Below are 25,178 nucleotides of genomic sequence, written 5' to 3' on the forward strand. Positions count from 1 at the left end.
AACTAATAAATTACTGAAATAAAATGCTTGTGAAGATGTTTTATAGTGTAACAAGTATGTGGAAACAAAATAATTTATTTAGATAATGTCTCACGTCATGAAAATAAGTTATAAGAAAGTAACTTGCTTAAAGTGATACAGCTCACTGATATTAATTCTTCAGAAATGACATCTAAGAGTGTTTAGTTTCAGAACAACTTGAAGTCCATGATTAGGCAAAAGATAGAAACAGTACAAAATTAGTTTTGAATTGGTTCCAAGATTTATTTTTTGTTTGTTTGCAACCTCTTCTTAGTAAAATGTTGGGGTTATCAATCTCTGGCAGTATTTTAGCCATCATATCACCATAACCAGTAAAATAAGATTGTGCCAACCAGGTTAACCCCCCCCCCCCACTTGGGCTACCAGTCAGCCCACAACTATCCAATGAGAGTAGTATCACAGGTAGTGAGATGGAGAGAGATTCTGAGGAGGCATCATAGAGGTACAGACTTAACTATGGTGGAGGACACCCCCGCCCCCGCCAGCACAAAAGAAGTTTTCAAACCACCCACATAGCTAATGCAACTGCTAGTCTAAGCTCTGATTTCCATGAAGACTACCAGAATGGCCTTTTCTTGTGAATATGCCCAACAGTCCTTCCTCCAGTATAAAAAATGCAGATAAAGGCTCATTATGACTCTCTTCCTCCATACCAGCATCAGATGGTGGTCTAGCCACTTAATGAACTTGGGTTCAATGGCAAGCGAGATGTCAGTCTGTAAAAGTTTTCATTTAATAGACACTGACAAAAAATAGGACAAAACTGAAAGCTCTTGAACAGTCGTGAAGTTTTGCTTCCATCCACTAGAAATATTAAGGTTTCTGGTTTCTTTCCTTAAAAATACATTGTTTTCCATTAACAGTACTTACAAACATTCAAAGCTGCTAATTTTGCCATTTGATTTCTTCCGAAAATATCAGGAATAATTTATTTTTACGATTTTCCAGGTACAGATTCTTTCATTCTATTTAGTTTGGGACTCCACTATTTTTTATATTATAAGATGCTCAGTAAGGCATCTAGTCATACAGTGTTCCTGGTTCAACTCTGACAAATAATATTGGGCTTCAGTGAGCTTACCCATTGCTGTAAGTGGATTGGACACGCTAAAATTGGTCCTAGGCATGAGTGCGTGCATGTGTGTGCCTTACATGGAAGGTTGGGCACCGGGCTGGCAACTCGACACCGTAAAACTGCCAATAATGAGCGGACAAGTGATCCGCTGTGGTGACCCCTAACCAGGAAAAGCCGAAAGAGAGAGAGAGAGAGAGTGAGCTTACCCATTTAACAAAAAAAGTCTTCATAGCCTTTATTTAAAAGAAACATCTTAAAATTGCAAATAACTAGAAAGGGAAAAGTAATAGAATAGGAAGAAGCCAAGAATTTATTTGGACTACAGGTTAGAGATTGCCTTCCCTATTAAGGATTAGTATCAGACTATAGGCAAAGAGAAAGAAATAGGGGGCTCCTAAATGAAAGACTAGGACTGGTAGGGTTTATAATAGAATCTAGAAAAGAAGCTGCCATTAAAAAAGGAAAAATTAGTAAAGCATATAATATATTGCATTATAATTATAAGAATCAATCAGAGGAGCTGAGAAAGGATTGGGAAGAGAGATTGGATAAGCAAGCTCACAAAGAGACAATGGGGGATATATGTATGTATCCCAGATATGCAACAATGTCTAGAAGATTTAGGATCTTTGCCTGGAAGTGTTTACATAGGTACTTTTATACCCCAAGTAGACTCCAAACAATTTTTCCTCAGGTGGATAGCAAATGTTGGAGGTGTGCTGGGCAAAAAAGAGATAGCTGGAAACATATTTTTTGGGAGTGTAATGAGTTGTTGGATTTTTGGGATCCCCTGCAGACCACTATGTCAGAGATGCTGGATAAGCAGGTTGGACTGACTGGGGAAATGGAATTGGGATCTTTAGAAAAGGGAAGGAGAAAACTACACAGGAAAAAATGGGAATTGTGGGAACAATATATGCAGAGCAGCAGGAATGAGATTTAAGAGGCAGGATTTGAATGAGCCATATAATGCTTAACTGACAATAACGGGATGGTTTATAAGTGACATATAATGTTTACAACTACAGTTGTTTCAATGGTGTCTGTGATGTAAATGGTCTGCAACTAAAGTGGTGGTATTTTGTATGTTTTTCATTTATATAAATGTAAGATTGCCTTTGCCATATGTGTAAATGTAATAAAGATTTCTGGAAAAAAATGCAACCTTTTAATATGGGCACATTTTAAACGTTTTTTTTTTTTTTTTTTTACAAAGTTGCACTTAAAACAGAAAAGATTGTTTCTATGATAAAGTATTGCTTTGGGCTCTGTTTGGATATAATATCGGAAAATATTTCTTGGATAGCATCTGTCAAAATATTGTGAGAGGATGTCTCAGAAATACATCAGTTTGATACATAATTCCTTCTGTTTGTGTGGTTCCAATAACGAGGCAGTATATTTCAAAATAAATTACTATTCTAATTTGGTCATTCTTGACTATTTGTATATTTTATTACTTTCTAAAAGATGCATTTTTTTATTTCACTGGTATAAACCAGTATCTTGAATAAAGGTTGGTGAAATATTAAAACGATTTATTTTAGTTTGTGCATTGTTATTGCCTAGCCCCTTGTCCTTCTTGCATTTCTCACTTATTTCTTCTTTTGTACTCAGATTTTAATTGCTTTACATCCCTGTGGTTTTCCTTGTCTGTCTGGGACACATAGAGACAGTAGTCACTATTGTCTTTGTTTGCTATCAGTGGGCTCTTGCATTATCATAATGACAGTTTAGACAAAGCAAATCAAAACAAAACAATAATTCAGTACTAGTTCATTTAAAGTTTATCCTAAATTAATGAATGAACCACTAGAAACTTATTTTTTTCTTATTTTAGTGTTATTTCAGAATTTAAATCTGATAATACTAATATTGCTTGCTGTTATTGTAGAAAATTCCTAGTCTCTGTTTCTTCCTACCTAGCTAATAACAACCAAGTCCTACATAACTAAAAACAAATGTTCCTACAGCAGATAAGAATTTGTCAAGGCATTAAGCAGAAAGCTTACATATCATTCCCAAACATATTTTGTATACATGTTAGCAAAACAGATTTCACAAACTGAGTTGTTCACATAGCTTCCAGAAACTTTACATTCTTCTAACTCATTAAACACCATATCAGCAATATGGTCCTACTGAAAGGTCACAGCACCAAAATAGGAACCTGTTTAATTGTGACTGGCCTTTGTTCATCTTTACAGTTTTTCCTAGTCATTTATTTTTCAGAGACATACAAGCTGTAGAAAGTACAGTTCTGTAAAATTGTACCATAACAGTAGATGTCCTTGCCTTAACCGCTGCAGTATTCATCATATATGGGATTCCCTGCCATGGGAGCCCAATGTCTGGCCAGTCTTCCAAAGCTTGCTGTTGCTTTAAGGTACACTGGATGTCACCCAAACACTTCTCATATAGCGTAAGGCATGACAGTGACATTCAGGAGTACCATCCTTAGAAATGATTGCGCCAGTAGGAACAGCAGTCCAAGGAAAACTAAAGAGAACCTGCACATCCAGGAAGGAAACAGACCAGTGGGATGGAGTGAGGGAGTGAATACTGCAGTGATGAAGGCAAGGACATCTACTGTGATGGCTTTACACAACTGTATTATGTCCTTAAATTCACCGCTGCAGTATTCATCACATATGCCAAAGTGACAAAGGTAAAGAAGAAACTTGGGATGAGGAAGCAGCAGTAAAGCCCTCTAAGAATCCATGAAGAATGGCATCAGCAAAACCAACTCTAGCTCTGGAGATACCATCCAACTTGTAGTGTTTGGTAAAAGTACGTACAGAAGTCCAGGTAGCTGCTTCAAGAACAAAATTAGTGTCTAAGCCCTAGAAAAAAGCACCAGATGATGCCACAGGTCTAGTAGAATGAGCCTTAACAGAAGAAGGAAGGCTCTTGCCATGAAAAGTGTAACAAAAAGAAATAGCCTTTGAAATCTAAGAAGAAATAGTTAGCTTGGAAACAGCTAATACTAAAGACCTGGGATGAAAGGAAAAAAAAAAAAAAACTGATCAGATTTCCTGATAGATTTAAAATCTGAACTGTCTCTGCATGTCTAAGGTATGCAGCACCCTCTCACTGTCAGAGGGGAAAAAAGAAGGCAAATGAACAGACTGATTAACTGATAACTCATTAACCACTTTAGGCATACAAGGAAGATTAGTATGCAAGGTCACACTGTCCTCATGGAATATCAAAAAAGGCAGACAAGCCATAAGGGCTTACAACTCAGACACCTGACTGGCAGAAATAACAGCTAAGAAAAGAACTGTCTTCTAAGAGCAATGTTGGAAGGAAGCTCAAACCACAGGCTCAAAATTAGCCCAAGTCAATTTCTCCAGAACAAAATTAAGATCCCAGGGAAGAGGAAGAGTCTTCCTGGGAGGTCTAATATTAAGGATGCCTTTAAAAAATTGCTTAGCCTCAAATCTAGAAGCTAAAGGAGGAGTTAAAGGCAGGCAAGCAGAAAGAACTGATAAGTGGGCCGTAATGAATAGGCCAAACCAACACTGAACAACTCATACAAATAAGAGAGAACCAAAGGAACATCCACAGTAAGTGGGTCCAGGTTACAAGAGACATAGAAAGCCTCTTCCCTTTAGATAAGTAGGATTTCCTAGTAGTAGGATTCCTGGCCTCCTGCAACAAATTCTCAGAGAAAAGGTGTCCATGAGGAATCAAAACGCTATCACTCACAGTGTCAGTTGAAGCGTGGACAGGTGGGAGTGGATGTGAGATCCCTTGTCTTGTGTGAAGAGATCCACCCTGTGAGGTAACTTGTGATGATTGCCCTTGGCTAGATGCAGAAGTAGAGGGAACCAGTGCTGCTGCAGCCAAAAGGGAGTCACCAACTAGATTTTGGGAGCATCTTTTTGAATCTTGAACAGGACTTTTGGAATGAGAGGAATGGGAGGGAATGCATAAAGAAACCTCTCCTTCCAAGAAAATGAGAGTACATCCACCTTCCACACCAGAGGACCTAGGACTCTGGCACAAAATAGAGGAAACTGATTGTTCAGAGGGAGGCAAAGAGATTTACATGAGGTGTACCCCACTGGTGAAGAATGTCCCGAAACACATCCCTGTGAAGCATCCATCAGTGGCATTGAGTGAAAGACCTTCTCAGAGTTTCTTCCACAATGTTCTGATCTGAAGAGATATATACTGTCTGAAGAGTCACTTGATACTTGACAACTGGACTTCATACAAGAAGTGCCAACCGGCAAAGAAGGTAAGATCTTGTTTTCTCATTTTCTTGATACACCACATAACTGTGGTACTGTCTGTGAATACCTTGAGAGGCCCTAGAGAGAAAAGAGAATGAAAGGCCTGAAGAGCCAGCATAAGAGTTCTCATCTCGTTTATGCTTATGTGCTCCTTCTGCTGACAAGGTGACCACACTCCCTGTACCTTCAGGGAGCCAAAAGTTGTTTCCTATCCCACATCTGAAGCTTCTTTGAACAGATCCTGAGAGGGGAAGAGGGGGATGAAAAGGGAGCCCTGGATTCAGAGACAACTGCTGAATTCACCAGAGAAGTTCCTTCTTGAGACAAGGAAGAAGACAAAGTGTAAAGTCTAGAGGATGCACATATTGAAGCCACACTGACTTCAGAAACCACTGGAACTTTATCTTGTGGAGTTTGGCCAGAGGGAGCATCATTCCATGAAACCAAGAGCTCTCAGAAACTCCCTGGCTGCAATGGAGGCCAGAGAAAGAAGAGTTTGAAAGTAAGAAATGAGAGTTAAGGCCTTTGGAGGAGGCAGGGATGCCAGCATTGGCACCATCTGAATCCTGCAACTCAGAAAGACATGATCCTGAGAAGGAGTCAGAAAAAGACTTTTTGAAGTTTATCATGAACCCCAGGCTCTGAAGAAGAGAAATGGTAAAATGAAGATTTTGCAAAAGGATCACCAGAGAGGATGTCTGACTCAGAAGGTCATCCAAGTAAGGAAATATTTGGATCCCCTGAAGCCTGCAAAAAGCAATCACAGGACTGAGGCATTTGCTGAAGACCCTTTGGGCAGTAGAAAGGCAAAAGGGCAAAGCAGAGAACTGAAAATGCCAGGAAGCAATAGAGAAACACAAAAACTTTCTGAAAAGAGGATGGATCAGAATATGGTGATAAGCATCCTTGAGATCCACAGACACCAGAAAGGCCTGAGGGAGCACGAGAGGAAACAGCGACTGAAGGGACAACATCCAAAAGGAAGGCACTTTCAGCAAAGTGTTTAGATGAGAGAGGTCTATAATCGGTCTCCAAGTACACTCTTTTCTGGGCACTAGGAACATTTCTGAATAAAAACCCTTCCCCCTTTGGGACACAGGCACCTCTGGAATAGTAACCTGAGATATGAGATCTCAAAGAACCTCTGGGAAAAAAGGAAGTTGTTCCCGAGGATGCTGAGGAATACCCATAAAAGGAGGATGGGATATACACACCATGAAGTATCCCTTATGAATGACTGACAGAACCCAAGAATCCTGAGTGATTCAAAGCGAAGTAGAAAGAGAAAGGTGAAGAGAAAGAGGAATGTGTCTGGGCACAGGCAGATCATCAGACAGCACCTGGTTTGTCAGGAAACGAAGGCCTGAGAATCCCTGCAATCTGAGTGGCCATAGGAGGAGGAGCCCATTTACCACCCTTTTTACCATTAGCAGGAGGGCGAGACTGCCTACAAACAAAGGCTGGCTTAGAAGGGTAGTTTCTCTGAAATTTAGGCACAGGAGAAACAAACACATTTAAGCTACTTTAAGGTCTTCTCCTTGTCCTAAAGAGACTTAAACAAACAAACCAGAAGCTGCTTCCCCAAACAAAAGTTTCTTATCCAGAGGAGCATCCATCAACTTAACCTTAACATCATCAGCTAAAAGTTGAAGCCTAAGCCAAGAATATATTACTGAACCAAAAGCAGCAGCCTTAGAAGAGGCATCCGCTGCATCATAACTACATCTGATAGAACAATGAACTACTTGAGAGGAAGTCCCTATCAAGAAAAAAGCACAGGATTTTCTATCAGTCTGGAAAATCAGAAAAAATCTTACAAGCCTGAGAAAGAAGAGCCAACGCATACCTAGATATATAAGTCTGATAATTAATTGTCCTAAAATCTAGGGTAGCAGAAGTGTAAACCTTCTTACCCAGCATGTCCATGGTTCTGCTGTCCTTGTCAGAAGGCAGTAACTTGTACAAAGGAAGCAACTGAGATGGCTTATCAGAGGCTACAGACACCACAGAGGGGTCAGCAGGAGGAAATTTGAACAAAAAGATACAGTCTTCAGGCATCTTATCAAATCTGTCAGTTTTTTTTGGGAGCAGGGGACAGACAATCGGGTGCTTTCAGGCATTGTAAAAATATCCAATAAAGCAGCCAAAACAGGAGTAATAGCCACATGTTTAGGATATTCCATCTGCAGTAACTCATAGTACCTCTTATGGATATCAGAGACATGAGTACAATCTCACTTAAAAAATTCTATCATCCTAGAGATTGTGTCCCCAAGGAAATCAGGACAATTAGATTCCTTCTTCTCTGACCTATAGTCCAAAGGAGTAGGGATCTGAGTAGAATAAGTAAGGGAGTCTTCATCAGAATCCAATTTTTCCTCAGAAGAATTCACTTCTTTGGGCCTTTTAAGTGGAGAAGAGGAGCAGCAATTGAAACCCCTTGAGGAGGCCTTAATGACAGTAAAGCATTAAATAACCCCTGAGTAAAGGCCTGCCACTCACTTTGTGGATCCCTAAGAGTGAAGAAATACTGTATGTTTGGGCTTTTTTAAGGAAACATCCACCCTAGAAAACTGAGAAGGCTGTGACTCAGCAATTGACAACTGTAGTAGGCACTTCTTCCCTAAGAAGAATCTGCGGCACCCCCTTTGACCCTTCAGAAAAAAATCAACTGTGGTTCCCCCTGAATGTCTGAAATGGACACCTGCAAATGGCTTCCAACCCAGTTGCAGCAGAGAAATCTGACAACACAGCCAGGTGAGCCTCTGAGTTTGTAACAACCTCGGTAGAAACACCCGGCAGAGGATGAACAGTGGAAGATACCGGTCTTACCTTTTTCACCTTCTTCTTCCCTGACAGCTGACCCTTGGAGTGGGAAGGTCCTTCCATTGTATCATTAGCAAGAAGCTTAAGACATTGGTTCTCAAGATACAATGAAATGGAAGAAAGTGTACTATGAAGGGCTTTTGGGACAAACGCCTGACAAATCAAATATGACATATGGTCGTGAGAAGCTCCTAGGCAAAAAAAGGCACTTATCATGGTGGTTTTTATGGGGACTCTGTCTCCCTCATTAACATTTACCCTTCCTGGATGACATTAACCCCAAACAGAACAAAAAAAAAAATTAAGAAAAAGAACAAAACCCCAAATGCAATGGTTAGGACTTCAACAAATAGGAGAAATCACTGGAATACAAAAATGCAGTAAAAATGGCAGAAAATGGATATACGCAAACAGACTGATGGTTACAAACAGTGTTTGGACTGGCAGCAAAGAAGTTCTAAGGACGGTAAGCCTGAACTTCACCTTTATGCCCTACGCTATGCAAGGAGCATTTGGGTGACATTCAGTGTCCCTTAAAGCAATGGTAATATTTGGTAGACTGGCTGGACATCGGGCTTCCATGGCAGGGAATCCCATACATGATGAATACTGCAGCAGTGAATGTAAGGGCACCTACTGGAGATAACAATATTGGCATTCCACTATAAGAATTAACATATATTAAATTTGTATGCAAAATATTGCAGAACCACAGAAGGGTGTAGGCTATCTAACAAGTGATCAGTGTCTAACTGACAAGTAGTCACCCCAATCCTTTTCCCCTGCTGTTACCTTTCCACATCTGCATTTCCCATTATGTGAATAAGATTTAGACAATGCAGTATGTGTGGCAACTGTGCTCACCATTGCAGGGTTGAGTAATCATGTAGTTAATGTATAAGCAACATCAATGAGCTGAAATCTAGTTAGTTGGAAGCTGGGTTAGCCTTGCGGAAGTATGAGGCGTCTAAACTTAGTCCATCCAAATGCTTTTTCAAAGTGAGATTATCTGTTTTGCATTATGGTGCTGATAGAAGCTGGAAAATTATTCCACATTAACAAGAAATCTTCCCAAGACTGCACTAGTAAAAAACACATGGTGAATTATTTATGTCAGGATTATGTGATCTTACCAAACTGCGGTGGTGGTGCTGCGGTAGCATTGTCGCCTCATAGCAAGACGTTGTCCCATTCGATTCTCAGCTAGAGCGTCTTCTGTGTGGAGGCATACGTGAATGGGGCATGCCTTCGTTGAAGGTTGTGCATCAGAGCTGGTAACCTGGTACATAAAAATCCACTACCAATCATTAGAGGACCGGAGTTCAGCTGTGGCAACCCCTAACCAGGAAAAGCCGAAAGACACAAACAAACAAACCATACAGCAGCTAACAACATAACTACAGTAACATTCTTTCAAGACAATGGCTGTCATTGTACTAGCAAATACGCATTAGGGTAAAAAATTCTTTGAATGAAAAAATACAAGATGTGAAGGTACACCTGAATATGTACTATGCATGTCCTCCTTAATAAGAGTTTGCTTTTCTTAGTAGTTTTGTTTTTATTAGTTTTTTTACTATACAAGTTCCCTAACAGTAGCATTGTACTCCAGTGTCCTATCAAACTTAAACTTACATCCAATCATTCTACCCAGTTAACAGTGAAATATAATCATCAGCTTCAGTGAGCCAGGGATGTCATTAAATAATTTAAGTAATTGTTATGTAGGCTTATTTGCATATTTGTTTATGGAATCATTAGGTAATGGTTTAAAGAAACCAATATTCACAGATATTTTACAATATGACTTGGGCCTTACATTTAAGAGCAATGGTTATAAACAGAGACAGCTTAGGGCAGTCAACTAATCAGCATTTCTGCATGAGGGAGGAGGGAGCTGGTATGCCCTGTACAAATAACAGAGCATGGAGAGAAATCAGTCATCTAAAACTTGAAGTTGCAATCCAATAAAACTTACAAGTGTAGCATGTTACGCTCAAATAAATAATCTTTTTTAGAGCACTTACATGCTGTGTCACATCAGGGAAGATGAAGTCAGTCACTACAAATTTAGTTGGCAGACTTCAGATTGTTGATTAATACTTATTCTGTACCTGAGGAAATGTCTGCAGCTGTAATTGAGGTAATGCCTGCTGAAGTACCAGAGTAAATGCCTATTGTAGAACCTGAGGAAATGTGTGCAGCTCTAACTGAGGTAATGCTTGCAGCCATAACTGAGGTAGTTCCTGCTGCAGTACCTGAGGGGTTAAGGGCTTGCTGGCATAATACTTCACAGACAAAAAATATAGGGTTTGAGTCTTACCGTTGGGAAACAAGACTAGGCTTAAAAAGGCTCCCTGGGGTCATTAGCCTTTTATATCTGTGAACCTTTGAGAAAATGCCTGCAACTGTGCCTGATGAAATGCTTGTTGACATACATCAAGAAATGCCTCCTGCTGTATCGGAAGGGGTGACTGCTACATGCTGCTGCTGTACCTTGAGATGATTTTTTTTAATCTGGAAGTGCAAGGGGCTAGAGTCCCTGCATGGATAGAGAATTGTGTAGAACATAAGCAGGAGATCTAGCCAAGAAAATCCTCCAGGAAAAACTGTCATGAGTCCCAAGTAAAATCCAAAATATTTAATATTGCAACAATACAATGAGTGAAAAGGAATAAGCGCTTTCGAGTAGTGCACCCTACGCTTCATCAGATAACAATAGACAAAATACAAAATCCTTAAATACAACAATGCGTGGGAAGAAAATTCATCTAACAATCAATTAATTAATTAAAGCTCATAGTATAATAGCCAAAGTCAGTTGTAGGATTTAAAAACACAGTATTCTATTGATTGATGTTACCAAAACATAAGCAACCGAATATAATATAAACTGTTGACTTTAGTAATCAAAACGAAATAGAGCTCTAATAACATATAATAAACAATAATCAGAACAATGCCAATAACTATTCTAGAAAAATGTACATCAGAGAATACAATTTAGAAAGAAAATTGATAAACTATAAAACTGATATGTGAACATACTAATTAATCTTGCAAAATATTATCTAATCATCCTATAAATACTATCAAGGTTTACAAAAATGAATGCTTGTACATGAAAATAAATATTGACATGGATCCATAACATATGTAAATATACATATATAATTAATATTTCATATCCTAAAACAAACTAAAAACATATGTAAAATGTATAGGGAGATGATCATGTTCCCTAACGTTCAAGGAGCGGATTGATGGACACGTAATAATTCAAACCCGGAGGTAGATGTGCACTAAACTTCAAAATCCACTTCAACTCTGCAGAGGCTAGTTTATTATCAGAGTCCCCACCCCTTGGGCTCTGTTCCAGCACCTGTAAGACTCTGAAGCAAAAACTATGTAAGGGAAACTCTAGTATATGCTTGGCTAATGCATTGGTTTCATTACCTTTGCGTATGTCATACAGGTGGTTGTATATCCTGTCCTGTAGTCTTCTCTTAGTCAAGCCCACGTAAAAGGCTTCACATGACACACAATTGGCAAGGTAAATCAGATTACGTGTATTACATGTAGCATGAAATCTGGGAGTAAAAGTCAATTTAATAGTGGGATGTTTGTAAGTCTGAATGTTGGTAATATAATTGCATCTATTGCACTGATTACAGGCAAATGTGCCTGGATTCATGTCTAAGGGAGTAACAGAAGAATTCATAACAAAATGGTCTCTACAAAGAATCTGTTTAAGATTTTTACAATTCTTAAACAGAAAGGCAGGTTTATTACCTGCCAGTATTCTAGTCTGTGGGTCCATTATCAAAACATTTCAATTTCTGTATACCACCTCCTTTATACTATTAATATCACTGGTGTACTTGATGATATATTTAACATTGTTGCCACTGATGTTTGTACTATTACTGAATCTATGTCTCTTAAACCCCATAGATACATTAGTTGCTTTGTCATTATCTGTATTCAAAGGAGTCATATGACCCAAAACTTCACATCTAATGTTCCTCACCATATTAGGTTCATACCCTCTATCTATGAATAGGGATTCCATAAAATCAGCCTCTGTTAGTAACGACTCACGTTCTTTACAAAGTCTAAGGATCCTTATAAATTGGCTTTTAACAATCGCATAAAAAGTATGTCTGGGGTGCATACTATCAAAGTTAAGGATAGTATTCTTCCATACTGGTTTTCTGTACAGGGAGGAGACAATAGAGCCAGATTCCGTTATTCTTAAAGACACATCTAAGAAGTGCACCTCAGTGGGTGAAACTTCTTTCGTGAACCTGAGAAAGGTTGTTGTTTCTAGATACGACAGAAACTGGTCAAATGTTTGTTGAGATCCCTCCCAAATAATGAGAATATCATCCACGAAACGATGATATGACTTAACAAGCCTAAACATTTCATGCTGGAACATGAAGGTTTTCTCCCAATAGAAAACCACCAAATTTGCATACGTGTTTGCGCAGGGGGTGCCCATAGCAACCCCCCACTGCTGTAAAAAACATTTGTCCCCAAACAAAAAAACATTATTATGAAGTACTAACTCAAGCAATTGACAGACCAAAATCACTCTATCATTGCTAAAGGAGGTCTCACTTACTAGTAGTTCCCTAACAGACTGAATACCTATGTCGTTGGGTATAGAAGTGAATAGGTTTCTAACATCAAGTGTAATAAGAAGATAATCATGTGCAGTAACATTTAGTGTTAGGTTACCTAAACTCTCCAATAAATGATGAGTATCCTTCAAAATGGATGAAAAATTATCAGCAACCGGCCTCAATATATGTTCAAGAAAAATGGAGATGTTGGAAGTTATCTATTTCTCCCCTGAAACAATAGGCCTCATGGGGATGGGGACAGTTTCCTTGTGTACCTTGGGCAATCCCTTAATGATGGGAATGACAGGGGATTTTATTGAAAAATATTCAAAAATCTCAGAACTTATCTGTCGACACATTAATAAGTCATATAGTGTGTCTTGTACATTCCTTATGATGTTGGTAACCTCGCAGCGACTAATCAACTTATACATAGAGTGGTCAGATAACATTATCAACATGTTGTTATAATAGTCTGCAGTATTCATCAATATTACTCCTCCTCCCTTGTCAGCAGGTTTTATGGTTATAGCATGATTATTCATTAGATCATGTAAGGATCTAAATTCCTGCTGCGTGAGGTTATAATACCTCCTATTCCTACTAGTACCTGAAAAAAGGCTATAAAAGTCACCTTCACATGGTTTAAGGAACTGTGCCTGATGAAATGCTTGTTGACATACATCAAGAAATGCCTCCTGCTGTATCGGAAGGGGTGACTGCTACATGCTGCTGCTGTACCTTGAGATGATTTTTTTTAATCTGGAAGTGCAAGGGGCTAGAGTCCCTGCATGGATAGAGAATTGGTAGAGGTGGATTCTGTCTTCAACAAAATGCTTATTTCAAAATTTAAGTGACTAATGTTTATTTCATATATAAGTATCTGGGTCGATATTACATCTTCGAACTCACAGGAGTTCAAACGATGTAATATCAAACCATGAAATTTGAAACCCAAGAATTACGAAAACACAGAACAGCTGTTCCGGTACAAATAATAAAAAAAAAACACACACTTTAAACTTAAACTAATATGGGGGGCTTCACCCTCCATGCCCCCCACACCCTCCCTACTTAAATATACCAACTCCAAGATCACACCACAGAGGAGGAAATAGCAAAGCCCTAAAAACGGCCCACAAATTTTTTTCCCTGGAAAAAAAAATCGGTGTGCCGTGGCTTCGCTATTTTTGTATTTTGAATATTTGGGTTCGATATTACAACGTTCAGACTCCTGTGAGTTCGACATTGTAATATAGACCCTACATATCTACCAATCTAAAGACAGAAAAAGAGATACATTGTTATAGTTGCATCAGACAGTTAAACACAAAATGGGAATAGTCAATCATTTTTAATCATCATCCATGTTCAGTGGAACCTTTCCTACTGAAACCAGTGAAACTGCAAAACTATTGTTGAAAATAAATTTCTCTTCACCTAAAAGTTGTGCAATGTTCGAGTCAGTATGCAAGAGAGGGGGAGGTACAGGGGTCTTGCCTCCTGCAAAAATGTTTTTTCCTTTTTCTGTTAAAGTTAACAGTGTGTGCTATAAGGTTAACAGAGTTAATATTTTACATGGTGATGTTTCTCAGTGTGATGATGTACTAGAAATCCACAGATAGATAAAAAGAAGCCCCCCTATTGAAATGTCAGCACTCAAAATGCTGAATGCCTACAGATGAAAAAAAAAAAGATCAAAAACTAGGCAGATCAGGGAATGTCAAACATTGTTCATGTCCTTCACATTTATTGTTTTGCAGGGGGACAAGCCCCTCACACCCTCTGAACTTTTATATCCTAACTCTGAGATTGTCAGACCTCTGAGAAAAGGGAATGTTACGATAAATGGCCATGTTAGACTTAATATAGCTCTTTTTTATAGCCATTCAGTCTCCATGTAGAGTAAGTCCTGACATTTCAAATGATTAACTAAATGGAATAATACAAGCCAACACATACATGGAGATATAAACCAAGACCCAGACACATACATGTACACACACACACACACACACACACACACACACACACACACACACATGTGCACGAACAGATAAAAACATTGAAAACATTATGATACAGAATAAAGTCCTTCATGAATTGCTGCTGTTTCAAGACCCACCACATTTAGGTAATGCAAAAAATTTTGCAAGTAATAGAAAGAGAGACAGAAAGAAAGACTGGGGGAGGGGATAAGGACAACTGTTAAAAGACTCTGATATACATTATTGTACAAAATTCGTATTCCACCAAAATCAAATATAAGTTCTTGTCTATTCTTTTTGAAACATAAAAAAATCACAATGAAAGCTATTATATGAATACTGCTGATGTTATCAACAAGGGATAACTAGATGCAATGACATCCACTGCTATAGAAACCAGGAATGATTTAATGGATGAAGCCAACATTTATATTCCATATCAAAGTTTAATATTTACTGGAACTGTAGCCATCTATGCTTTGTGAATAGCTGCTGCCATCTAAGGGCACTAAATCAGAAAACTCAGCATGATGGAATTGCACTAACCATGATATTATGATGAAGTAATCAGAAACATAAATGATTTCATATGTGAACTTCTGAAACATCATTTTCTGCCATTCAAGGCAAAGTTTGCACAGTTTTAATTACTCCATCAACTCAGGATTTGGAATGAAACTGAATGCTGTGCTGGAGTATGACTACCATAAAGCAGTGCCCAAAAGCGAGGTTACCCTGAAGTTTAAATGTTGAATGTTCCACCTCATTTTTAATAGTTATTTATAAAAGAAGCATTGAAATTGTCATGTTTCACAGACTTAATGCAATGTGGAACTTTTATCAAGTTACAGTATTATTTATGCGTAAAATGATAATACCGGATAATTGAACACAACTGCATCTAGAAACATGCAAATACAAAGTTATGATTCAAATATCATGCAGCTTAATACTAATTTTCATACCAAGTAAAGTTTACATTGCAGGCTCATTGTATCCCATGGAGTTCAGTGCTGGATTACTTGACAAAAATCAGGGAAACACTTGAAGGGTGCTTGTTTACAACCACTCATTTTACCGATTATCCCACTCACAGCAGTCCTTTTGTCCTGCAAAATAATAAGAAGCAATGGCACACTATGAAATACTTCTAATTTTAAGAAAACAATAATTAATTTCTGCAAAATCCACATTAGTGTATAGTGGCATTCCAGGTGCTTATTTTAACAATACATAAATAACAGCATGAAGTATGTGGCATGGATACTGCTGAACTTGAAGATTTTTACATTACTTGATTTTGAAGATTTTTACATTACTTGATTTTGAAGATTTTTACATTACTTGATTTTTAAAGATTCAGATTATACTTTTGTCTTTTCACTATTGGATTTAATTAATCAAAAAATCATTAGCATCTGTTATCAGTTCAAACGTTTTCATCAATAAAGGAAGTAATGCATGGCAAGTTATACTTCAGGCAGTTAAAATTAAAGTAACAACATTTTTATTATGAATAAAAAAAAAAAGGAATGCATCACCAAGGCAAAAACATGTATCATATATTAAATAAAACACACATTATAGTTTTCAGAGAACTTCCCAAAGAAATAAGTAACTACGGCAGGGCATTTTTAAAAGGGAAAACACAGTAGCCAAAATTATACAAATTTAAGCCAAGTAAGACAAAATAAGGTGGCTTATAGAGATATGCTGTTTGTGAAGTGAGTATATGGAACTGATTTTCCAGTATGAATCAAACATTAAAATAATAAACATTAATTTTACACAAAATGAACACTTAACATGTTAGGTGCGAATTTCAATATTTTCACCTGTTTCTAGTTAAAAGGCATGTTTGCCCTACTTAATGGACTTCAAATGGATAAGGGTCTGGTGGAGGATACCTCCTCCTCACATAAATATGTTTTCTCACAGATTAACTTTAAATTACCTAGTGCATCTCCATAAACACCCTTCGCAACTACTGCTGCTTATGTAATCCCCTCTCTACATATTGGTGGTCAGCAGTGTCCATACCAAAGTATACACCCTAAGTGAATTTAGTGCCTTCAGATCCCTGACTCCCTTAGTAAGAAAACATTACACAGTCTTTCTTGGCTGCCAGCAGTCCTATGCATCACATCAGATATTATCTTTTTCTCTCTTAAGTTCATAGATCCATAGGTTGTTATTAGGCTAATGATCACTACTGCCCTTAAAAGCCTAGCTATGCACCCCAAACCATTTGAGCCCCGAGTATCATGGATATCTATATGAGGGGCATGTTAATAGGGAAGCAACTAAGCATTTGTAGGGGGGTGTTTGTTAGGATAATACTTTTCTTATTGATGGCCTCTGTCCATAAGGAGCATGGCCATAATAGGGGTAAATTTAGAACTGTCCATCCAATTCCTACGTTTTCATTTGAATAGGGTCAGGGATGAACTCTGTTTTGCATGGATGGGGAGCCTATTCCACCATGTGGGGATCCTTTGGGACACATATCTGTCTCTCCAGCATGATCTGTTTGTGTCACAAATGAAGTTCAGATCCCTGGATCTAGTGTATCTTGTGCCGATTGTTTTGCACATGTACAACAGATCTGTTGGGTCTGGTTCTAAAGAAGACCTGTAAGCCAAGCAAAGGTCCCCTCTCAGCGGCCTGTAGGAGACTGAATACAGAGACATAGCCTTTCAGCAGTTAGTGTAGGACAGTGTATTCATGCCTTGGATTATCCTGGTGAGAAACCTTTGTGGGCATTCCAACTGTAGCAAGTGTTTGATTTGATACATATCAAAGGCGGCACTGTATTCAATGACAGGCCTGATAAGGGCCAAGAAGAGTGGGAGTACAATTTCCTTGTACCTGGATACCATACATTTAGCTATAAGTTGAGTGGCATAGAATGATTTTCTTATTATCTTAGTTATGTGCTGGTCAAAGGCCAGATTGCTGTCTACATATGTTCCCAGATCCCTTACTACTGGTTTGACTCTTAGGGGACATTTTATCAATGGAGTAATTAACTTGGGTTGACACTTTCCAAAAGGGCATTATCGTGCATTTTTGGCATTGATTTTTAGGCCATGGCTTTAGCACTAGTAATTTTTCTGTGTTAAACCCACTTACAAAATGTTGGTGGCTGTGGGGAATCTATAAAATCTATAACAGCTCCCATTTTGCAGTCAACTGTGAACTTGGTGAGTCACAGGCCTTGAACACTAGCCTTGACTTCCGAGAAGCAGATGCCAAACAGGAGCAGGCCCAGCATGGAGCCCTAGAGTACTCCATTGGTGACTGGTCTCTTGGTGGAGGAGGTCTCACCAATCTTGACTTCATCTATCATGTCTGTGAGCCATACAGCAATCCTGTGATTTATGTAAGGATTTCCATCTTGCTCAGAGAGCTTGCCAACAATGTCTAAGTGAGTTATTGTATTGAATGCCTTAACCAGGTGAAGATATGCACTATGCACTGTTTTACCCTTATCCACTGCCTTGGAGACCATTTCAAAGAAGTCCACCAGGTTAAGTAGGCATGACCAAATTGTGATGGGTCCAGTGTCTGTAGGTTGCCAATGTCCTTGTTTATCATTTCCATGATAATGCATTCTGTGGCTTAACATACTAGACTTGTCAGACTAATGGGTCTGTAATTCCCTGGGTGGGCTGATCATCCACACTTGTGGAGGTGAATGACTGTTGTGTTCCTCCATTCACTTAGAATATAGCTTGTTTCAAGGCTGTAGTTGAAGAATGCTTCAAGTGGTCCTGATACATCATGTTTTACACTGTTTAGGAGGCAATCAGGGATGTTGTTGAGATCCATGGAGGAGGTCAGTGTTCTTGGCTTTAATGAGTGCTGCCAGCACCTGTTCCCTGCTGATAGCTGGGGGAAGTATGATGGAGGGGATTTTACCTGGTGGAGCTGGGGTATTGAGGAGTGAAGTTTGAGTTGAATTTATCAGCTGGTAGATTTGCAATGTTACCCTGATTGGTCAAGGTGGTTACTTTCACCACCAGTTTAACACACAGCTGTGTGTTACCTCTAAGGTTCTGGAGATAGCTGAAGAAGGCTTTGTGATTGATCGTATCCTGTAAGGCTATCCTGACCTAGTGGTTGGCCTTGTTGGACTTAATTACACCTCTTAGCTTCTTGTTTAATTGTATAATAGAGTACTTGTCTTTAAAGGAGTTGATCTTCATGTTTTTGGCCATGAGTTTTTTCTTTCACTGTACACCCTTTTTAGGTGAGGATTTCACTAGTGGCCTTTACATCGTAATAGTGTCTGGCTTGAACCACTTTACATTTTCAGTTAATGTAAACAGTTTATAATAACCCTTAAATGTGTATGCCACAATAACATTTTTTCATCTCAGATATCACAGAAATAGAAAGGGAACTGTACTTCCTATTCAAAAGGTTTCCATAGCTGTTCAAATATGCAGGCATACATTTAATGTTGAGTAAACAATTATACCTAGATGGATTTAGAGTTGGTGTTGGGATTGCTATGATTCCCGCATGAGTGCTTAAGTTAAGAAGTAGTCAGACAACAAATCATACAACACTTTTGAGTCAGGGTTTTCCATATTAGAGTTTTGTTTGTAAACTGCACTTGCAGTCAACCTCTTTTGCCATCTTTGACCTTTTTCGTTGTGAAAATAGTCGATATGGAGGTGTGAAATGTTAACATTGGTGCAATTAGCAGTTAATCAGTTGAAGATTTTGTACTTTGCATCTCAGCAGAAGAAATTCTGAACAATAGTCTGAGCCTCCCATTTGTAACAGTAAAAAATGGCAATCTCCCAGAGTTATTTTTGTTTCAGCTAATAAAATATATAATAATTTACTGTGACTCATAGATATTATTATATATATACCAAACAGCTGGGCACAAAAAAAAATAAATAAAAGTTACTGTAGTATATTAATGCTGTTACTTTCATATCCAGCTGATTATATATTTATTGGTACACACATATCTACTTAATATAAGAATTCAGTAAATATATAAATTATGTAAATCAATGAAATTATATTTTATTGGTGGTACTATTGCTGCTCAATTGTTGATATAAGCAGTCTTGATTTTTCTTTTTTTAACACGAAGACATCTCTGAAGGAAATAAATGCACATTTATGTATAAAAAGGGTGGCTCATGTAATAACATGTTGTATGGCTCTGATTCATTTGTGTCTCTTCCAATTTAAAGCTGAACTAAACAGATTGATCTTCTTTAAAATGATCGAACTATAATGTGCCCTTCCAACTTGCATGAATTCCAGCCTCAGAACTGTGCATTTTGCTTTTTATTACAATGCATAGCATGATGGCAGAACTGGATTCTGTATTTGGTTGGCACCAAGCTGTTCATTGTGGACAAAGCCACTGATTTCTGTTTATGAAAATAATGAAAACTCATTTTCATTAGCTGAAATTCCATGTGTTTTGCTGATGACTGTTACTCTGCTTTTCAGTCAACACATAGGTTCATAGGTAGGTACTAGGCTATTGGCCCTAGGGCCCATACAAGCCTAGACAAAAAATGTACCCTGGCATTCGCCACCCAAGAAAATTATTTTCCTGTGCCCCTGTCGAGCAGAGCCACAGAAGTGATCCCCAGGGTGAATTTCCCATTTCCCATCCAATCATCAAGATTTTTATTTATTTTGTTTGCGATTGTCATGATTTATACAAACAGGTCTAAAGCAGACATGTTTTCTTTAAGCAAATTTTAAAAACAGAATACCAGGTTATGAAAACTGGCAGGAGAAATTCAAGTTTTGCTGAAAGAATAACCTAGTGTAAAATGTCAGATTGTATGAATTCCTTTGTTTTGTACTTAGTACCGATTTTAGAATTTTACAGGACTTTTGCGGAAAATGAAAACAAAAAATCCAGTGGCTTTGAGGAAGACTTCACAAAAATAAAGCACCATATGAATCAACAGCCCAAATTTATTTTGTAATAGGTTGCCTGACAGACAATAGGTAGGATTATATTAAGGATTGTTAGGAGAAAACAACATTGCTAGATGATGTGTGTGAAATTGCTTCCTTAAACCTTGTTAAGAGCAAATTGGACATGGTTCTGTCAGTTGAGTTTAACCCCACCCTGCAGGTCAATTTTCTTCCCATAAGAAATTGTTGCCAGTGTGCCTTCTCTGTGTGCACTGGCAAAGATTTACTTGTTTAACTTTGTGTTAATGAAACTGTGGAGTTAGGATATATTCGTTCTGGGTCTTGGGGACTTGTCCTCCACATAGGCACTGAAGGGGGGTGCCTTTTGCAAAACGTGTTGACATTTAAGTTTTTCTTCGGGTTAAATTCCTAATCAGTTGCACTTGGTAAGTTAGTTCCTCATCAAGTTTTAACTTGGCGAGTTATAGTGGAAGCATTAAAACACCCAGACAACTGTTAAATCACCAGGGTTGCAACTTATTCTGTAATAGCAGAAAAAACAACTTATACTTATGTTAAATTATTATACTCAAGGATATATGCAGAAACATTTCTTTATTCTGGTGAGTAATTTTTTTCTTCTAAGGATCTCTCTGGAACTTTAAATGAATGAGGCCAGAATACACACAAGTGCCCACAACACAGACATGTGCATAACTTGCTCAGAAATAGGCTTGCACATTTAAAAATTGTTAAAGCTGCAGTGGGGGGGGGGGGCAGCATTTTAAAATTCTTAATACATGTGCAGATACAACACAGAGGTGTATCTAGCTATTCTCGCACCCAGTTCCATCCCCCAATTTTAAGGCGAAGACCAAAACATTTGCTCCTATTTCTGTCCTTCTCTCCTTTTATACTGCAGGTTTATAGGTATACACTAGGCTTATGACCAATAGGGACCTTATAAGCCTTGCAATTGAAGAATGCCCCACAAATATGATTTATTGACTGCATCTGTCCATCAGAGACATAAGTGCCAGACCAAGGGGTGAGTTTCCTATTACCCATACATTGGTCCAGGTTGGACATAGATAGAGTTAGGGAGGAACATGCTTCACATGGATGGGAAGTCCAGGGATGCCTTATCACCAGGCAAAGATCACCTGTTGGAAGGCTGTATGGTATAGGATAAAGAGACTGGGCTTTGAAGCAATCAGCATAGTGCATTGTGTTCACTCCCTATGTTCTTTTTGACATACATACTGGAGGGGGGCATTATATTCTATAATAGGTCTGATAAGATCTAAGTACAGTGGTGCAGTGACCCCTCTGGACTTAGATGCCATGCCCTCACATATAAGCTGAGCAACAGAGAAGGATTTTCTTCCTACTGGACACATGTTGATTAAAAGCTGGGTTATTTTCTCTATGAGTTTCCAAATTCATGACTGATGAATCAACTTTTAGCGTTTTTTTATTGATGATGTAGTTACCCACTATGGCTGACTTCCCAAAAGATAGTATAATGCATTTCTTGGTCTTGAGTTTTAAGCCATGGATTTTGCACCAAGTGTTTGTCTGTGCTAGACATTCCTGAAGGGTATTCTTATCTTGGAGGAATTCAATGACTGCTCCCAATTTGCAATCCTTTGTGACCTTAGTCAGCCAGAGACCTTTGACATTGCCTTTGACGTCCAAGAAGTAGATGACAAAGAGAAGCAGGCTAAGCACAGAGCCCTGAGGGACTCCACTGCTACCTGGCTTATTAGTAAAGGTGACCTCACCGATCCTAACCTCTGGGGTCTTATCCATGAGCCAGCTAGCTATCCAGTGTGTTATAAAGTGGGGTTCAGCTTAGTTTTGTAAGTTTGTTGACAATGCCTGAGTGAGGTATTTATTTAATGCTTTAGTCAGATCTAGGCAGGCAGTATGTACTGCTTTACCCTCATCCATTACCTTACTGACCTTTCAAAGGCATCCACCATGTTCAGTAAGCATGGAGGTCTCCTATGTCCTTGTAGATATTTTCCATGATTTTGCAAATAAGACTAATTCAGACTAATGGGTCAGCAGTTTCCAGGATCTACTGAAGGCCTTCCCCTATGAAGAAAGATCATAGTCCTCCATTCTCGGAGAGCAGAACCTGTTTTGAGACTATAGATAAACAATGACTGCAGGAGTCCTGATAAGTCATCTTTTGTTCAGGATGCATCATGGGATGTTACTGGGGCCATATGAGGCCATATTCTTGGCTTTAGCAAGTGCAGCCAATACATGCTCTCTAGTTATAATTTAAGGCATTATGCCTAAGGATATTTCTTTGGGATGGCTGGGGTGAGATAGGAATAAAGCTGGAAATGAATTTGTCTGTTAAAATGTTTGTCATATCGCTAGGCTGTGGCACCATTAACCACCAGTTCAGTGCAGTGCTGTAAGCTGTCCTTGAGGTTAGATGAAGAAGGCATTACATTTATCTTTCACCTGTTGGCTTTGTTTGACCTGACTAGCCCACTTAGTCACCTATTTAGTTTTATAAGAGAGTTATCTTTATGGGAATTACCCTTCCTGATTTTTACCATATTTTTTTCCTTTTGTTATATATCCTGTTTAATGTGGGATGCCACTAGGGTGGGTGGAGTCTGGGGCTAGTTCTGGGCTTACTTCTGGTATGTATAGTAGTCTCTATGCAGTCATTGACATGGTTGTACAGAGTTTCTGAGACAGTTCAGTGTAGGCTGCTTTGGAGGGGCATTGAATTTTGACAAACCTTCACTTAATGAAAGATAATTTGTCTTGGAAAAGTTCCTAACTGTTACTGGTTTTACTGGGATTAATGAGTTGATTTTGATTTCAAAGGAGACAGCTTTATGCATGGGCATTACCAGGGAGGACTGGACATTGGGCAGGTGCAGCATTCTCCCATACTTGTAAGTATGAGGTCCAGCATGTTGCTGCATTTAGTGGGCGTATTCACTATTTCATCAAGGATGTTTGTATTTACAAGGTTCAGGAATCTCTCTGTCTGTCCATTTGATGTCAAGTGGGATTCACAGTTTATAGAGGGGTAATAAAATTCTCCCATGAGTTGGGTGTTAGGTTGGAAGGTAAGTGTCACCAGTAGGTCCAAGTATGCATTGTGGGCTTCCTGGGACATGGAGGGTGACTTGCAGTTAGCAAGGATATGGTACAGGATTTTGTCTATGGCGATCTGCACATGGAGGAACTCAGTGTATAATCCTATCTGACCAGCTTAGATGTATGTTTGTTGTATATCAAGACACCATCACCTTTAGCCACTGTCTGTGCAGCTACTGGTCTAAAAGTGTGGAAGGCACTGAAATTGTGCCCTGCTGGGGTACTCATTGCTGCTTTAAACCATGTCTCAGTAACTGCTCAGATGTCTATATTTTCGAGTGTGAGGGAGGCTTGGAGGGAGTGTAGTTTTTATTTGGGTTCCTGGCAGTGAACAGTACCTCCATGAGGTTCAACTCAGTTGATTTTTGCTATGTAGGTAGGTTTGTCAATTTGGATTTGCCTAAGAAAGGCTCTCTGGGGATGGATAAAGTTTTAGCCAGTTTTCAAAAGCCTAGAGGGGCCAGGTGCAGACCATCCTTGGTAAAGCAATGTGGCCTGCTAACCATATCCTCCTAAGCTGTCAAATATTGGATCCCCCTAGAATGACACCAGAAAGCCTGCTAGTTGTTAAAATCAATCACCTTTTGCTCATACTGTGGCATCATTCTCAGTGATGGTAATATACTAATCAATGCTAGGCTCATACCAGCCTGAGACACACAGTCTGAAAAGCTCCATAATGTCTCTCTTCATATAGTCCAGGGAGGTACATCTCATTTCATTTACACCTATGATGGAATCATACTGGTTCCTTTGGTATAATGACTTCAGTGCATGATTTGGTGGATCCTGGCACCAGTAAAGCAACTAGCCATTATCTTCGTCTTGTTCAACTAGATTAGAGGGAACCACTACATCTTACAATGGAGCTCCCTATGATGATAGTCCTATGAAGTATGTTTGTTTGCCTTAGGTGCTTAGTGTTTGGGGTTCCAATGAGAGTTACTGTATATGTGGTGTTACTTGTTGTTTTTTTTCTTTGAACTTGCTCAAGCAGAGCTTTGCCAACAGGTAGTCTATGTGAACTTTTTTGATTAGGAATATTGATTTTAAGTGCCTCAGAATACATTACATTATATGTATGTGTTGTTTGCTATATGACGTGGGTGTTGTGTGCTTGTTTTGTCAACCTGACACGCACTTAGCTTCCAATGTCATTGTGTAAGTATACTTCTGGCATACTGTTCTGTAAGGATTAAGTGGTTATTGGTAAACGAGACAATTGCTACATTTTCTCAAGATGTCCACCACCACTAAGCTGGCTACATGGCTACAGAGAAGTTAGAAAACTGTAAATCCATGCTGTCTATTCCTTTGATTGGTGATCTACAAGGGG

This window comes from Protopterus annectens, chromosome 1.part2 (assembly GCF_019279795.1).
Source record: "Protopterus annectens isolate FY-2018-M chromosome 1.part2, PAN1.0, whole genome shotgun sequence".
In the NCBI taxonomy this organism is placed as follows: domain Eukaryota; kingdom Metazoa; phylum Chordata; order Ceratodontiformes; family Protopteridae; genus Protopterus; species Protopterus annectens.